The sequence below is a fragment of the Triturus cristatus genome, chromosome 7, assembly GCF_964204655.1.
Source record: "Triturus cristatus chromosome 7, aTriCri1.1, whole genome shotgun sequence".
Taxonomy (NCBI): Eukaryota; Metazoa; Chordata; class Amphibia; order Caudata; family Salamandridae; genus Triturus; species Triturus cristatus.
The window spans coordinates 432,000,044-432,012,584 of record NC_140590.1 but is presented as its reverse complement, the minus strand read 5'-3'; the positions used below and the strand labels follow the sequence as shown (position 1 = coordinate 432,012,584).

Here is a 12,541-nt window from a genome sequence, read left to right as displayed (position 1 = left end):
AAATAAATAAAATAAAAGTGGCGTTTCCAGAATAGCAACCTAAAATCTGACTCTACTATGAAATTACAATTCAAATGAGTGGAAAAAGCTTTTCTCTATCTCTTCCCAATGAGGTAATTATCACTTATTAAGTGTAATAATAATTCTAAAGTATAAAATGCAATCACATTCTGTGATTATATTATACATTGTGGATGCATCAAATGTCTCCAATCGGTAATGACTGTATTTAGGTATACTACATGATGTACTGTGACTTAAAGTCTGTATAAAGCTGTTATTGGTAAATATTGGATAACAAACAACAAAAACAAAAATGCTATAAGTACTTGCTATGATATATTGCATCCAAATTGAGGTTTTCAATAAAGTTTGTTTAAAAAAATAATTAAGTGCAATAAGGTAACCCAGTGTTAGTCTATGAAGGAGACATCCTTGCTACAATGAACAAGCATTTGCAATGCAATAGGTCTTGCAATTACACGAGTTTAAGCTATTGGCATTGTAAATGGCACTGCCTTTCATTTATGTTTTTAAAATGAAAACAAAAATAAAAGGCATTGTTATTTGCAATGTCAATAGCTCAAACTCACGTAAATGCGAGACCTATTGCATTGCAAATGCTTGTTTAATTTAAGGCACTGTCTTCAGCATCATTTTGCTGTCTGGGTGATGTGCGGCAATAGCCAGCAGAAACATGTGACTTGTCATCTCATGTCAGTGGCTGAAAGAAACTGCCCGAAAACTCACGCTATGTATATTGTGAACCGAAGGTCTGATTGACATATGTGCTGCCAAAACCGAGACTTAAAAAAAGTACTGAGCGAAAAAACAATCTTCAATAGAAATGTGCAAAGAAATGGGTAACAAGTGGAGCTTCCCGCATACCTTGGTCTCTATCAGGCCGGTTTTGTATTCTCTGGAGTTTACTCATCAGAAGTGAATGAATGCTGAGATCTAGTACATTGTCCTATCTTAATCTGGTAGAGGTGAACATATTTGAGACAAGAATATGCAGGTCAAAAAGGCAAGAATATCCCAAACAAGACCACAACTGTGCTGATTTGTGGAGACAAAGCTCTATCAAATAGTTTTCCTCACATTTTTGACAAACTGTGCAAAAAGTGGGCAGAGGTGCTGCCTAAGGTCATCATCTACACAGCTGAATCCCAAAGTTCTTCTCTAATTCATCATACTCCACCAGCAAAACCTTAATCTCATTGCTCTTTAAAGTAAACAAGTTGATTCCATTTCAGCGATGGATGGCACAAAACAATCACTAAAGTGTGAGCAGAGTTAGAGACAGTCCAGTCCGGGTGCAGAATTATTTGAATGTCATCAGCTTGAGTGGAAAAGGTGAATCCAAAATTATCAAAGGTGCAAGGCGCTGATGTTGAGTAAGACAGGAGAGAGGGGGGATCCCTTTCAAACACCACAAGTGATCGGACAATAGTTGGAGCAGTAGGGACAGAAGAACAAATTCTTGCTTTTAATTTCCCAGAAAGGAAGGAAACCATTAGAGATCAGTCCTGCTATTCCTACAGAGGTTTGCTGGTTGATTGTTGTTTTGTGGTCTACAATATCAAACATCAGAGAATGATCCAAGCATAATTGGAACACAGGTGTTTTCGGAGTTCTGAATTATCTGAAGATTATCAAATACATGGATGGACAGGGAATGAAGATGCCATGTGTACAATAACCTCCTCAATGCAAATGCATTCAAAACGACCACTACATATATTTGATATACTTCTATACATTACTTTGTTTGAGTGGCATATCATTGCCGACATCATGGCAAAAAAAGAGTGGTATAGCTAACGGTAGTTCTTTATTCTCTAATCAACCTGTTGATTTTGGAAACATTGTTGCTCACCCTGGGTGGCCTATATAGATCACCTGCTAGGGCAGCCTGACTTCCATGCACAATTGTGGGATGCTTCTCTGTCACTCCTGTGTAGACTCTTCAGATCATTTGCCCTTGCTGCTTGCATCTTCTGCATGCCTGTGAGTTGCCCTTTTTTTTCTTGATAGGCTCCAAAGTGCATTTAGCATGGCTGCTTATAAGTGCACTCCTGTGGCTTGTTCCTCGATAGTTGAAATGCAAATAAGAGCTATAACGTTACCCCTTCTCAGAACGCCGGGAACTTCACATATGCAGCTGTCTCACGCTCATCTGTTCCACTTTACCCATTAACAAACCTATACATTTACAGTTACAAAGAATGGACTGCATTCCACTACTCAAGATACATGACAGCACAACACTTCCCACACAGACCCTGCTTACAAGCTTTCAACCAGACAACTATGAATTAATGTAAAGCACATGTATTCATCCCCCGCTCATCTTCTCTACAGCTCACATTGAGGCTGTTTGACTGAAACCTGCATGACAGCATCAATCTGGTCAATTCTGATACACTAAAAGAAGACCCACTTAGCCGACCTGCAATACAATTCAACACTCTTCCAGGTCTAACCAAGCATGGCCTAGCACTAAAAGTCTGCCGATTCCTTGCCAGGGGTATGATGCAATTTATAAACGCAATTAGAACAGGTGTGGTCAGAACACGTTTAATGTGTCACAGTGCATGAAACGGGACTTACGCCAGAGGCAATGCGAGGATAAGTAGGGTAGACACATATTCAATTGTAATGTCAAATTTCTCCATAACCTATATCCCTAGTTAAAGAAGTGCCCTTTTCTAGTCACGTGTCCTGCTAATGTAATGCTCTAACAGCTATCAGAGGGATCTAAAGTGGCTACTGCAAGGAATGGTTTTGACAATTGCTAGCACATTCATACAATACTATAGTAAGGTCAAGAGATGATTACTAATAATTTACATGACAGAGAACACTGGATGGCCAATTTTCCTGGTAAAGTAGTTTGTGAAACAGTATATACCTTTATAATGAGTTTGATAGAAGCAAAGTAGTCGCTGGCAACATATAGATTTCAGGATGTGCAAATGATGGAAACTCCCCAAATTGAATTCACAGCAAGTGAATCGATCAGCATAGGGTGTGCTCTCCCAGGTAGATGATGGATTTAGGAGATGTGCTTCCACCGCTGTCAAAGCATTCGAATTCCATGGTGAAAAATATGCAATCGGGAAGAAAGGCCACCTTTTTTCTGCTTTCTTGGAATTTTCCCAAGTGTTCGATGTAGTTCAAAGAGAACTTCTTTAGTCAAGCCTATGGAAGCAGGGCATGAATGCTCACCTAGGTGTCCAAATCTCAGAGTTTTACCTATGCTCTTCTGCACAATGTGACTGATAATTCAGACCGACTTTTCAGGTTGTTCGAACCAAACATTTGATGCTTGCTAATCATTGTGCTATTCAACCCATAGGCCAGTGATCTCTTGGATGTACTGAGCAAAGTAACACAAGATGTCCTCAAATTTGAGTACTTCTTTATGCTGAATACTCTCCTTGCAAGAAGTGGGAAAGTTCTTCAACTTGTAATCCTATGAACATTTCCTGCAAAAATGTGAGACTAATTATTGAGAGAGATAATGATAGACATTTATAAAACTCATCTGCCAACCAACAGGGTATCCTAATATTAGAGGATACGATGGCAAGAAGCACGTCTGAGTTAGTGCCTGCAGAAAGGAAAGTTTTCAGGAATTTTATTAAAAGAAAATGAACATCTATAATGCGATTGGAAAGCGGCAGCAAGTTCTAATGTTTGGCTGCAAGGTGAGGGAAAGAACAGGATGGAAAATTTTGGGCAAATTCAAAATTCGAGCGATAGATGGCACACACATTTGTTGATGGCAGGTGGAATGTAAATTGTTTTGAAGAAAAAGCAGTCCTGATTTATGAAATGGAAATTGGTGGAGACAAAGGGATTTGAACAAGATGAAATTGGCAGCCAGTAACGAGACGACATACAGTGAGAAATATGAGCGGTTTTAGGTTGGGTAAAAATGAGGCGCACAGCGGCATGTTGAAGCCGGCAGAGCCGACTGAGAGCAAAATCCTGAGGCTAAGACAGTGTTAAAGAAGTTAAGATGATAAAGTATTACTGACTGAACAACAGAATGTTGCAAGAACAGAGGCAGGAATGGAACGATTTTTTCAAACTGGTTGTAAGTGGAAAGTGATCGCGAAAAGTAATCGCTGTAAACAACAAAGCGGCTGTGCGGCAGCGAAAGTGAAAGTTATCACGGTTAAGCACGCGTGCGCGCCTGCGCACATGAACTGTAGCTCTGGGCTGGCCTGGTCGCACTTTTTGGAGCCCTCTCAAAAAGTTTCGCCAGACCAGCGCATGCGATGGGTCAGGCGAGACCTAAAAATTACTTTAAGTTATACATGTCCTGACAGTGAAATACTCCTAAACACACACATGTCTTACATTTTAAATACCATACACCTTTCCAAATGACTCTTTAGAGTCTACCTTAGAGGCGATTTATAAGTAGTAAAAAGGACATTTTAGGTTTGGCACAGTGCTTAATTTGTAAAATATGAAGTCAGGTGCTCAAATTTTTATCGGAGGCCACACCTACTTTCCCACTGACTCCACCCATTTTTCCCACAGACTCCACCCACTTACTTATTGGCTCCACTCACATCATCAACTGGCACTGCTTAAAGTCAGATGTATCTGGTCACCTCAGTACTGCTGCCACACTCTGCAAACTCTGCACAAGCTGTAAACAAACTGAGCAAATATCACCTCATGCTACGTGTGTATGACCTTTTGACACTTCAAACACAAGAAACAAATTAATGGACTCTGCATATAGCAGGCACAACTCAACATGATGCACCCCAGTGATCTTAGAAACTGTCAGCTCACAGTTTCAAGGTGTATTTTACCACATCATTCCATGAATTGGGCCATCACCCCACTCCTAATTTTTGGGAATCCACACCTGACTAAGTTGTTTTATTTACAGAATGCACAGCTTGTGAGAAATACAACTTATTCTGAGAGTGAATAAGCAACGTTTTTAGTTATTTATAAATGCGTCATTGAGCAACGTGATCATATTTCCAAGGCAGCAGAACTCTCATCAATTTTCACTGTCTGGGACGACCTCCTAACAGGAATAAAATGCAGGTAATGCCCATGCATGATATAATACGCATATTCCTGTGGTTGCCTATCATGGCAGTACACAATGTTGTGAATTTGGATAATGAGTTTTGTGAAAATGCTGCTGCATCTTCGTCTATGCTGCCTGTGAAACATCATTTTCTGAGATGGCATGCATTCCTTTCTATACGCCATCCATCACCACCATGAACTTTGACGGGCTAATTCATCTGGAAAAGACTTTATTTTAATACATCACAAGGGCCGTTTATTGAGCAGGAAACCACCCCGGTGCCTCACTCTGCATCTAATGAGTAATTCAAAGACACAGTCTTTTCAGGGCCAGGGATCATTACTAAACACAAAACTCCTCTTTACACTTATTAGAATGTTAACAGTCAGTTTCGTATGGTATCCTCATTTAATGGTTCAAGCAAAAATGGCCAAGGCCGGTGAGCCAAAGATATTGTTGGAAGACTGATGGCCTGAACTGCGCGCCAGATCTGGGACCAAAAGTCAGATTAACTCGCCGGGACATTGTACTTCTTTGCAGCCTGAGCCTTGCACACGCTGCCCAGCGCCGAAAGCATGATTGCTCAGCCTCAGGGCAGGTCTCGGACTCATCACTCGGTCCGTTCACTCATAAAGCCGTTATTATATATATATAACTACCATGGTGACTGTCACCACGCTCAAGGAAAAGCAGAGTTGGTTTGGGCTACTGCCTACTTACGGTTACTGGTGTCTGGTGGGCACCGGACGGCATCGCCTTTAGACCTGCTGCTGCCTGCCCTCAACTCGATGACGTCCAACTGCTGATGATGACTCGTGGGGTGCGGCTGTGCCGGGGCGTGGCATTTTGAATTAAATCTGCGCACGCTGCCTCAGCATAGCCCCTACCCTCATAGAACCAATTCCAGACCAATCAGAGTCACGCCCTCTGACAACACTGAACTTAGGCCGGCTGCCGCCTAAGGCAAATTCGGATCGGATATATGGTTGGGAATTAATCTTTTCTTTTTATTATTACCTCTCACAACCACTCTTCACGATTGCAGGGGACTCGAGAGACAAACAACACTGTCTACAGCGGTGAGACAGTGAGTGAGGTAATTATATTACGTACTTTGCCACAATGCCATCTGACTTGCAGACTCACGGTGTAGACCCGGCCCTGATAAATAAGTGCCGGTGCTTAGCACCCGCAAGCACCGGCACAAATTAAGCACTGGTTTGGCAAATGGTTTATTTTCCCATGTCGAAATGGCAAACTAGAATTGCACCACAGGCTGCAGTGGCGGGCCTGATACATGTTTTGCAGCGTTACCTTAGAGGGTGACACAATGAGTATTGCAGCCCTCTTGCAGCATTTAATTTACAGGCCCTGGGAACAGTTTGTACAATATACCAGGGACTTTCAAGTAAAATAAATGTGACAGTTGAGGGAAAGAGCACAATCACTTTAATATGGTTAGCAGGGGTAAAGTGCACAGAGTCCTAAAGCCAACCAAAACAAATTCATTAAAAATAGGGGAGTGAAGGCAAAAGGTTAGGGGTAAAACAATGCCAAGGATGCCAGGTCTCACACCATATAAATCAATCAATCAGTATTTCCTAAACATGGCTTATCACCCCAGGGGTATTCAGGTGCTGGGGTATGGAGAGCCTCAGGTCAAGAGCTACAGGTCTTGAGTACCCCCCTGAAGTTTTTGAGTGACGGGGAGATGCAGAAGTGGAGAAGGAAGTTGTTCCAGGACTTGGCGGTGAGGTAGGAGAAAAGGCGGCCTCCACTGAGGCTTTGTCAGATGTGGGGAAGGTGTGCAAGGGAAGGGAGGAGGATCTTAGATATCTGGTTAGGTGGTGCAAGGTCAGGCTGTGGTTGATGGTGGAGGGCCGGCATGGTGGAGGGCCCTGTAGGCAAGGGTCAGCCTGCTTCAACTGTCACCTTTTCGGTGCCGGGAGCCAAGTAAAGTTTCTTAGGTGAGGGGGTGATGCTGGTCCATTTGGGGAGGTCGAGGATGAGTCTGGCTGCGGCATTCTGGATGGTCTGTAATCGTTTAAGGAGGCAGTTGGCGGATCCGGTGTAAAGTGCATTTCTGTAGTCTAGAGAGCTGGTGACGAGGGCTTGGGTTAATGTTTTCCTAGTGCTGGTGGTCATCCACCTGAAAATCTTGCGAAGCATGCAGAGAGTGTGGAAGCAGGAATAGGTGACTGCATTGACCTGGTGCTTCATGGAGAGATCACTGTCCAAGATGACGTTGTGGTTGTGGGCGTGGTTGGTGGGAGGAGGTGATGGTCTAATTGCCGGGGGTCACCATGTGTCATCAAATGGGGTGGTGTTATTTCCAGAGATGAGAACTTCTGTCTTGTCAGTGTTTAGTTTCAGGCAGTTGTATCTCATCCAGTCAGAGACGTTGGCCATGGCATTCTGGAAGTTGCTCCTGATGGTGGCAGTGTCCTCAGTGAGGGATTGGATGAGTTGAGAGTCGTCTGAGTTTGAGATGATGTTGCTTTCATGAGTTGGACAATGTTGGCCAATAGGGTCACGTAGGGGTTGAAGAGGGTGGGGCTGAGGGATGATCCCCAGGAGACTCTGCAGAGGATGTTCGTGGGTTTGGAGATGAATGGAGGAAGGTGGATTCTTTGCGTGCATCCTGTGAGGAAGGAGTAGATCCACTTGAGGGCATTTTCTCTGATGCCAATGTGGTGGAGTCTGGCGATGAGTGTGTTATGGAATATGGTGTCGAAGGCCACTGAGAGGTTGAGGAGGATCAGGGCAGCTTACTCGCTACGGTCGAGGATGGCACTGATGTTATTGGTTCCGGGTATCAAGGTGGTCTTGGTGCTGTGTTGGAGCGGAAGCCTGACTACGTGGCGTCAAGTAGCTTGTTTCTTTCCAGGCGATCGGTCAGCTAATGGTTAATGGCTTTCTCCAGGACCATGGCCGGGAAGGTAGTAGAGAGATAGGGCAGTAGTTCTTGAGATTGCTGGGGCTGTCGGAGGGTTTCTTTAGGATGTATTTCACCTCTGTGTGTTTCCAGGCATCAGGGAATGGGCAGTGGAGATGGAGGAGTTGGGAAGGTGGTGAGTGTGCTGCTGATTTCCTTCTGTCCCTGGTTGAAGATGTGGTGGGGCGGGGCTTTGTCGGTGCTCTGGAGTGAATGGAGGTCATGATCGCTGTAGTGATGGACGTAGTGAGTGGGGTCCATTCAGTGAGGTGGCTGTGGGAGTTGTCGGTGTGTGTCAGGAGGTGGTTGAGGTCAGATGGCTGCTGGTCGAAATTTTAGTAGATGTCTGCTAACTTGTTGTGGAGGTAGTCTGCTAGGGAGTTGCAGAGGACTTCGGAGGGGATGATCGAGGTTTCATTGGCAGAATTATCTGACAATGCTGAAGAGTTCTTTCATGTGGTTGGTGCTTACCTTAGCACAGATGGTCAGGGTGTCCTTTTTGGCTTCCTTGAAGTGGTGGTGATATTTGCTGAGAGCCGCTTGGAAGATGGTGAAGTCTGAAGGGTTCTTGCTGTAGCACCATCGTCTCTCCTGTTGTTTGCACCTGCATTTGAATGCTCAGAGTTTGGGGACCCCTTCACTGCAACAAACTGTTTCTAGGAGCATCACAAATACTTCCCCATGCAGTATCCTGTGCATTTTCAAAATGACAGAATTGAGCCATGGTATGCAAGAAGTCTCCCTGTGCCTTAACCGCACCCCTGACTGACTTAATAAATCTGGCTCCTTCCCTCTGTACTTCATAGGGCACTCCTGGTGTGAGTGGTACCAGAATTCTGCAGGTACCCTTTGTGTCGCTGTGAGAAGCGTATATCCAAATGTGTCAGCTAATCAGCCTGTGCAGATTTTTCCCCACCTCCTTGTTATAGCGGGAGAAGACTATACTCAGGTAAATGGGCCTAGTGTTCTGGAATAATTAGAGAAGTAATTATCTTTGCCCATGAGGGAAGTTCAAAACTTGAATTTAATTAGGACTAGCTTAGGGAAATATTGTAAAAACCCGCAGTGCATGAAGAATCACATAAAAGACTAAATGAAAATGTTATTTATAGTTAGGACCTTTTGTGGAGAAGTGTGGCTCAATGGTTAGAGCAGCAGACCCTGATGCAGAGATCTGTCCCGGGCCCAGGGTTCAATTCCCGCCTCGGCGGCTCTTGGATTCAATTTCCCTGGACCTGATAATTCTTGCCTCGGTGCCTATTCTAATCACGGGTCCCACTGTGCAACTCTGGGCAATAGCTTGCTTAATCTCCACAACGGCCCCCACAGCGCTAGGATGCCTGGCTTCACCTTGGGGGTGCCCAGGAGTGGACATCTCACAGAAAAACCAGGAAGGGTTCCACAGTGGTATGAATACAGCGCTACGAGACCCCTGGGTAGAAGTGCACTATATAAGTACATTTACATTTTTAAACATAGAAATCATTTCTTTATGTTGGGCAATCCAAAATTATTGTTTTGTGCAGTTGTCGTGCAAAGTGCAAACACAATGAATCGTGTGAACCTACACATTAGTTAAAAAATAAATTGGACATTTCTTTTTCGATGCCCAAATAAATTACATGACCTGCACAGCCCGTAAGAAATTTATCCTGAATCCCATCTTTGACAGGCTACTGATGTGCCTGGGTCTTACAGTAGTCTGTGTTGCTCAGCACACATATATACGTGGACAAGCAGATGTACATGTGTTCCAGTATAAGGAGTGGTCTTACATCAGCTGTGCAACAGAGGGTCTTATTTTTAAACGCTAGCAATGAAGAATATCACTCAAATCCATTTAATCAGAAGCTTAAAATTGGTGCGGCACAATTAGTGATAGACATAGTCTACAATTCAAACGTCTGGAAAGATTAAACACAGTAAAACCCACCTCCTAAAAGTGACCATACACATATCTCAGCCTAAAACCATGTTTATCCTGAGGAGGCATCGTGAAAGGAAAATAGATCTCACAGGTCGTTTTCTTAAGAGAAGAGACACCTTAACATTCATTTTTTCAGTTGGGAGATGTAAGGAAAAATCATCACTAAATAAACATATTTATTATAAGGGAGACACAGCATCCGATTCACTAAACATGTCCCCTATTTGTACTTGTCAGTAGTACACATATTGACTTATGAGTATGCATTTGTACCATGTGGAAGGTCTAAGCTTGGAAGAATTCCTCATTCACAAAATGATGCATTGATGTACCTACTGCACAACGCTTTCCTCCTCTAGAGGTCTGGTGCAAAGGTCTGTTGCAGGGGAAGCCAAAATGGAGGTAGGAGAAATGCATGACTGGTGGATAGACATGCAAGGGCCTTTAAGTACCTGCACATGCCAATGTGCTGCAATGAGTGACTACAGTGCAGGCATTGGAGTCTTCTAACATCAGCAGTCTTGTGGGAGTCAGTGCACGACAGAGCAGTGAGAGTGTACCCGCCACTTTGTTATACACATAACGTGAGCTAAGACTGCAAACACAGAAACTGTGCTCGCTACCCACCTTCCCCATGCCCCCAGCTCCCGACCATGCACTGTTAACTGTAGGCTTTCAAACTAGAGGCATGCATTTGCAATAGATAATTTTAATCTCTCAAATTTGAGAACATAATATCATGAACCAGGACTATAAATCAAAAAAATTAAGTTTAAAAGCAAATAAGTAAATTTTTTTGTATTTATTATTGATGTTGCCAGTACGTGGCCTTTTGAAAGTATACAAAGATTAAAAACAAATTAAAAAATATTGGCTAAGAGGAAGATGTCATTCTTTGTTTGAGGTCGAAGATTAAAATTCTAACTTGTAGGTGCATTTCCTTTTGAGGATGTTGGATGACAAATAAAAACCAGGGTATGGCAGCAAAAGTGGCTTCCGTGACGGTGTTCCAGGCCAGTCCTTTCATATTCCCACCTATCTACTAAACCCAGGAGGAACTTGGACAAGGGGGACAAAAACAGCTGTGCACTAAAAGCAGCTGCCAGGAAAAGCTCTTTTGTTACTTGCGGCTGGCCTAAAATCAAGGCCGTTTTTTGGCATTGGTGAGCTGGGCCATTCCTCAAAGGGGCAAAAAGAATTGTCTCATATAAGGTCATGCCAAGAGTAGTGCACTTCTCACTTGGCACCACTGATTCAGACTAGTTTGAAGTCCCTAGGAGCAGCACAAAGACATGCTCCCACCGCCCCCACCCGACTGATGTAACAAAACTGGTTCCTTCCCTATGTACTTCAAGGGGGACTCCGGGTGTGAGTGGTGCCAGAATTCTGTTGTTTCCCTTTGTCACTGTGAGAAGAGCATGCCCAAACTTGTCAGTTAATCAGCCTGTGCAGATGTTTTCCCACCTTCTTCTACCACAATACTAAGAGCAGTTCTTTTAAACACTGTGGGGCAGATTTATGTTTCCTGGCGCATCCCTGCAAATCAGCAGGGATGCGCCAGGAAAGATGCATCACAAAAGTTTACCCTTGCGCCACAATAGATGCGCCGCATTTACAATGCAGCGCATCGTGGCGCAAGGATAAACAGATGCGTGACGCATCTGATGGCGGAAGGTTGGCGCATTGCTGGAGTTGCGTCGCAAGCGCGACGCAGCTCCGGCAAGGCTCGGGGGTGCCCTATTGTTACAATGCTGCGTCAATCCTTACGCCTGCTTCAAGCAGGCGCAGGGTTTTGACGCAGCATGGCCGGAAAAGTGACTGAGTGAAATCTTGTAGATTTCACTCAGCCACTTTTCGGAGGCGTTCCTGCGCCGGAACGCCCCCCCCTGTGCAGGTACGCCCACATGTGGCGCAAGCTTTACAACGTGACGCATCTCCCTAGATGCGTCACGTTGTAAATGGGGCGCAACATGGCGCAGGGTTTACGCCGCCGCTGCGTCACAAGAGTGATGCAAAGGCGACGTAAAAGTGGCGCAAGTCCGTTATAAATCTGCCCCTGTATATATAACATGCCACATGTGCTGTTTTTAGGTTTTGCCTGTGTGAAATCTCTTGTATTAAAAATATCTTAAAAGGGGCCTTTTTTAAGTTCTCATTGCCTAATTACTGTTTTCATTTGCTGTTGTGTGGAACTTTAAAAAAAAATTCCCCTGGCTGCACGCATGTACGATAATTCTACTAAAGCTGTGCACTCTGTTTAAGCCCCATTCACTGTCACAATAAGATCTCTTCCCCTGGAAAATGCAGACAGCTTCTAACAGTATGCTGGAAAGCTTGCTTTTTATTACTTAATTGTGTAAAGCAGATGCTTTAGTCTTAGAACGTTTGTGGCATTTCCTATTCATTCCTCAGTACCTTTCTTTGCACTTTGTAGGCATATCGGATTGTTTTTTTCAATTTTATCTATTTGGTCATTATGATCAAATTCTAAATGTTGTAATACACATTGCAAGTTAAAAACAAAGTTCATATACAAGAGCGATACTATATTTTACTACTAAACAGGCAGTCACAAGTGCAGTTACCTTGCAGACAACAGCGTCATGCT

At 43.7% G+C, this 12,541-nt stretch overlaps 1 protein-coding gene across 2 annotated transcripts in view; it reads right to left on the bottom strand.

The window, feature by feature from the left end:
• LOC146809876 (myosin-3-like) overlaps positions 1-12,541 on the bottom strand; it is a 290,498-nt gene that overhangs the window by 14,523 nt on the left and 263,434 nt on the right. The window lies entirely within an intron of this gene.